This window comes from Eumetopias jubatus, unplaced genomic scaffold, assembly GCF_037043125.1.
Source record: "Eumetopias jubatus isolate StellerSeaLion01/CBP00866 unplaced genomic scaffold, mEumJub1_p1.0 scaffold_7, whole genome shotgun sequence".
Classification (NCBI taxonomy): domain Eukaryota; kingdom Metazoa; phylum Chordata; class Mammalia; order Carnivora; family Otariidae; genus Eumetopias; species Eumetopias jubatus.
The window spans coordinates 82,226,605-82,232,139 of NW_028274813.1; the positions used below are offsets into that span (position 1 = coordinate 82,226,605).

Consider the following 5,535-nt stretch of genomic DNA (forward strand, 5'->3'; position numbering starts at 1 on the left):
CACATGCTCCTGTGTGGCCTCTCGCTAAAGGCGAAGAGAGGAGAAAAGCTGGAGAAATGGGAGTATTTTGCATTGGTAAGCCCAAGAAGCGTGTTGAGAGAAGATGGGTCCTGATGGCCCCGGTTACCTATCTGGAACAAGCCTTTTATAGGCTATTTCTATGCCTAAAAGACACATAATGCAGATTTATTATGTAGCTATTATTAGCGTTCAACAATATGTTGTTCTTTTCTGCCAGATACACAGAAGACTTTTTCTCAGATGCCCTTGCAAGTGGGCAGGGTCATGTGATGATTATGACTAACGATATGTGGGCAAAAGTGACAAATCATTTCTGGGCTGTGGCAGTGTAAAGCTGTTCGCAATTCTCAAGTCTCTCTGCTGCCCCGATCACTGCAATAGTGGAAGACGCCTTGGTTTGAACTGGAAGAGCTAAAACATGGACTCAGAAGTAGACTATGTTTCTGAGTCACCATAGTGGATTGGGGTAGGAGGAGGGAAGTCCTGGTGAGCCACCCAGACCCACGACAAATTTTGTATGAGCAAGAAATAAACCTTGATTTTACTAAACAAGATTTTTGGAGCTACTCATTATCACAGCATAAACCAGACAATCCGGCCGGATATAATTTTGAAAACTGGGGCCTGCATGTTTCGGAAAGCACAGACTTGTGCTTGTTTCGGCAGCACATATACTAGAGTTGGAATGATACAGAGATTAGCATGGCCCCTGCACAAGGAAGACATGCACATTCATGAAGCGTCCCATATCTCACACACACACACACACACACACACACACACACACACACACACACACACTTGAGTTTATTTCTAGGGAATGGAAGGTATTGAGTTAGGACCTTTTAAAAATCTTTGTGTATACTGGTAGTGGCAATAGGCTATCCTAGATCCTTGTAAAATAAAAATAGTGGCTGATAATAAAACCTCTGGGTATCTCTGAATAGAACTATTGGTCTTTTTCATGTCCAAAAACATATTGGTCTCTGATAAATTTATGTCATTTAAATGGCTTTTTTGGAGACTACTTAAGCTTAGTATAAGTGATCACCTATTTCTTTTTTTCCCAGAAACCAGATTGGCTCTTTACATTGGCAAACCTACCAACTCCCTCAAGATAAAAGATTCTAGTATAGTGGGGACAAAGGGGACGGCAATGAATGTTGGAGTCAGTTGCACCTGGGTTTGAACGCCTGCTCCACCAATTCCATTTGTGACACTGGCAGTTACATGACCTCTCTAAGTTTAGTTTCCTCCTCTACCAAATAGGGATAAAAATGCCTATTTGGGGGGCATCTGGCTGGCTTGATCTCCAGGTCTTAAGTTCAAGCCCAACACTGGGTATAGAGATTTACTTTAAAAAAAAAATGCCTATTTGGTAAGGTTATTTTGAGGACAATAATGTCAAAATAATGAAAACCTCTAGGGGCTCCTGGGTGGCTCAGTCGTTAAGCGTCTGCCTTCGGCTCAGGTCATGGTCCCGGGTCCTGGGATCGAGCCCCGCGTATTGGGCTCCCTGCTCCGCGGGAGGCCTGCTTCTCCCTCCCCCACTCCCCCTGCCTCTCCCTCCCCCACTCCCCCTGCTTGCACCCCCACTCTCGCTGTGTCTCTCTCTGTCAAATAAATAAATAAAACCTTAAAAAAATAAAAAGGTAACTGTATAAAATCCATTTCTGTTTATTTACACTTTTTTTTAAGTTCTCCAGGTGATTCTTTTTGTTTTTTTTTTTAAAGATTTTATTTATTTATTTCATAGAGAGCGAGAGAGCACAAGCAGGGGGAGCAGTAGAGGGAGAGGGAGAGGCAGGCTCCCCGCGGAGCAGGGAGCCCGATGCGGGGCTCGATGCGGGGCTCGATCCGAGGACCCTGGGATCATGACCTGAGCCGAAGGCAGGCGCTTAGCCATCTAAGCCACCCAGGCGCCCCTCTGTTTATTTACACTTAAAGAAAACCAATATCAAGTATCAAATATCAAAGGAGGAAAAAGTTTCACCTTTCAACAAAGAATTCTCTGTATATTTATTTTATTTTTATTTTTATTTTTTTAAAGATTTTATTCATTTATTTGAGAGAGAGAGAATGAAAGATAGAAAGCACGAGAGGGAAGAGGGTCAGAGGGAGAAGCAGACTCCCTGCTGAGCAGGGAGCCGGATGTGGGACTCCATCCCGGGACACCAGGATCATGACCTGAGCCGAAGGCAGTCGCTTAACCAACTGAGCCACCCAAGCGCCCTCTCTGTATATTTAAATAAAATACTGCCTAGGGCGCCTGGGTGGCTCAGATGGTTAAGCGTCTGCCTTCGGCTCAGGTCATGATCCCAGGGTCCTGGGATCGAGTCCCGCATCAGGCTCCCTGCTCCTTGGGAGCCTGCTTCTCCCTCTGCTTCTCTCTCTCTCTCTCTCTCCCTCTGTCTCTCATGAATGAATAAATAAAATCTTAAAAAAAAAAAAATACTGCCTAACAAGCCTTGTATTTCAAAAAAATAGTTAGAACTACTTAATTTGCAATTAGCAAAGGACAACATGGCTTTTGGAAAATTTTACTTGAAGATTTAGAAGTCCATTATTTAGCCTTTACATTATTGGGCTCAATATGTTTACCTTGTCATTCTTAGTTTTTACTATGCTAAATTACCATCAAATCAATAATCTGTTTAAAAGATACTAACGCAGTCTTCTCATGTATTCCAAATTATCTCAATATGTGGATTGGGAAATGGTTTCCTTCTGATATGAATCTATGAATATATCTCCTAATTCAGTTCCCCAATTTGTAATAGTTCTTGCACCTATGAATTGCTCTTAAATTCATCAGGAATATTTAGGAGGTGTTGGGGCACCTGAGTGGCTCTGTCATTAATCTGCCTTCGGCTCAGGTCATGATCCCAGGCTCCTGGGATGGAGCCCTGCATCCGGCTCCCTGCTCTGCGGGAAGCCTGCTTCTCCCTCCCCCACTCCCCCTACTTGCGTTCCCTCTCTTGCTGTGTTGCTCCGTCAAATAAAGTAAAAAAAAAAAAAAAAAAAAAAAACTTAAAAAAAAAAGAATATTTAGGAAGTGCAAAGTTTAATACTCCCCTCCCCCAGGTAGCCTCAATAGTCTTAACATATGAGCACATAAACACAGCGGTCATAAAATAACATGACTAGTTTTTTTAATAGCAAATATGCCAAAATTAAAATACCACAAGTATTATCACCTTTAAAGTAATCACTTTGGGAAGTTATTTAGTTGTTGAAGAATATCATGATTTCTCAACATCTTTTTGTGACTCCAACATTTTTTTGTGACTTCAGAAGCTGGTACATTCTTTTCTATATCCTTGATCATAACAAATACGTCCTTTAAGAATAAATTTGAGGGGTGCCTGGGTGGCTCAGTCATTAAGTGTCTGCCTTCGGCTCAGGTCATGATCCCAGGGTCCTGGGATTGAGCCCCACATCAGGCTCCCTGCTTGGCGGGAAGCCTGCTTCTCCCTCTCCCACTCCCCCTGCTTGTGTTCCCTCTCTTGCTGTGTCTCTCTCTGTCAAATAAATAAATAAAATCTTAAAAAAAAAAAGAGAATAAATGTGATTTTTTTTTTTTTTTGGAAAGATTCAAAAGTTAGTTAGGACCAATTCTGATGAATTAAGTGATCGAGATAGTAGTATCTTTGCATCTTTGCTAAAAGATGAGATATAATTATAAGATACTATTACTCATAGTCTGACTTGGAATTAATAGCAGAACTTTGGAATAAAAATATAAACTCATACCAGAATTTATCTTGTTAAAACTTATTCCAGAATTTAAAGGATAAGATTCATTTGGGTATGTATATGTGTAAATACACACAAATACCCACTATGTGCTGCAAAAGCCATTATTTTTTATTTCATACTTTCTTCAGCAGCAGCTCTATTACCTCTCCTGCTTCTGGCTGCCAGGCCACAAAGCAGTAAGAACACATCAGTGCCTTTATCTCCTGGATGGAGAGGAGAAAGAAGGCAGAGCAGAAAATGTATTCAAAGAAGTAATGGCTGAAAAATTCCTGTATTTAGCAAAAATCTAGAGATTCGAGAAGTTTAGTGACTTCTTTAATAGGATAAATTCAATGAAATGCACACAAGACCAATCATAGTCCTAGTCAAATTTCCAGACACTAAAAAAACAAAAACAAAAACAAAACCCTGAAAGTAGCCAAAGAGAAATACCACATTACCTGTAGGGTAAAAACAATAGATTTCCATTGAAACCATGTGGGCCAGAAGGAAGTGGCAAAACAGTTTTCAAGTGTTGAAAGAAAAGAACTGTTGACCCAGAACTCTCCATCCAGGGAAAATAACCTTCAGGAATGAAGGGAAAGGGGATTGTGGTTTTTAAGATTTGGAGTACAACAGCCAATCTGGGAGTGTTTCCTTGGTAAGTTGAAGGTAAACAGTAAGATCAGGAGATGTACTTTGGGGAAGCAGGGAGTTCATGGGGGAGTAGAAACTCTTCCTTGGGGATTTGATCTAAGGGTTAGAGAGGGGTTGGAGAATAAGAAAATCTTGGGGTATCCTGAAAAGTTCTTAGTAAGCCCCACTTATCAGTCTGGATGCTCCAAGGGCTCGGAAGTTATCTCCCAGGGGCCACTTAAGGGACAGTCTTTCCTTTGCAAGGTACAGTTTGTACATCACAAGCCTGCTGAGCCGACCCTTTATTTGACATAGAGCAACCAAATGCAATGTGTGGACTTTGTTTATATCTGAAAAAAGCCACTGTAAAACAAAACAAAACAACAACTTTTGTCTTCTAACAGCTTATTAAGGTATAATTGACATACAATAAATTGCATATACTCAAACTGTACTGTTTGATAAAATTTGATATATGCATACACCTGTGAAACCATCACCACAATCATTCCAATTTTAGTATACATGCTGCCAAAGAAAGCATACCAACACCACAATCAAAATTATGACCATATTCTTCAGCCCCAAGAGTTTCTTCTCATCCCTCTGGAATTCCTCCCTCTGGCTTCTCCCTGTTGTCCCTAAACCAGCTGATCACTTATCTTCTAAGGTTGTATTATTTAGAATTTTATATAAATGGAATCATATAAAAAAATAAAAGGAACACTACAGTATGTACTCTTTTGTCTGGCTTCTTTTGGCATAATTATTTTGAGATTCATCTATTTTATTATTCCATGGATAGTGTATTTCTTTTTATTGCTGAATAGTATTCCATTGTATGGATATATCTCAATTTATTTTTACCTCAATTTTTCCATTACCTGATGACAAGCATTTTGTTTTTTTTTTTAATTTTATTTATTTATTTGAGAGAGAGAATGAGATAGAGAGAGAGCATGAGAGGGGAGAGGGTCAGAGGGAGCAGACTCCCCGCTGAGCGGGGAGCCCGACGCGGGACTCGATCCCGGGACTCCAGGATCATGACCTGTGCCGAAGGCAGTCGCTCAACCGACTGAGCCACCCAGGTGCCCGACAAGCATTTTGGATTCTTTCCACTTTGGGAATTAAAGTGCCATG

The 5,535-nt window shown here is 40.8% G+C and overlaps 1 non-coding gene across 1 annotated transcript; it reads left to right on the forward strand.

Moving 5' to 3' along the window:
* Positions 1–671: 671 nt before the first annotated feature.
* Positions 672–775, forward strand: LOC114221480 (U6 spliceosomal RNA). Its single transcript, XR_003611741.1, has one exon. It is a non-coding gene; the product is annotated as a U6 spliceosomal RNA (small nuclear RNA).
* The last annotated feature ends 4,760 nt before the right edge of the window (positions 776–5,535 follow it).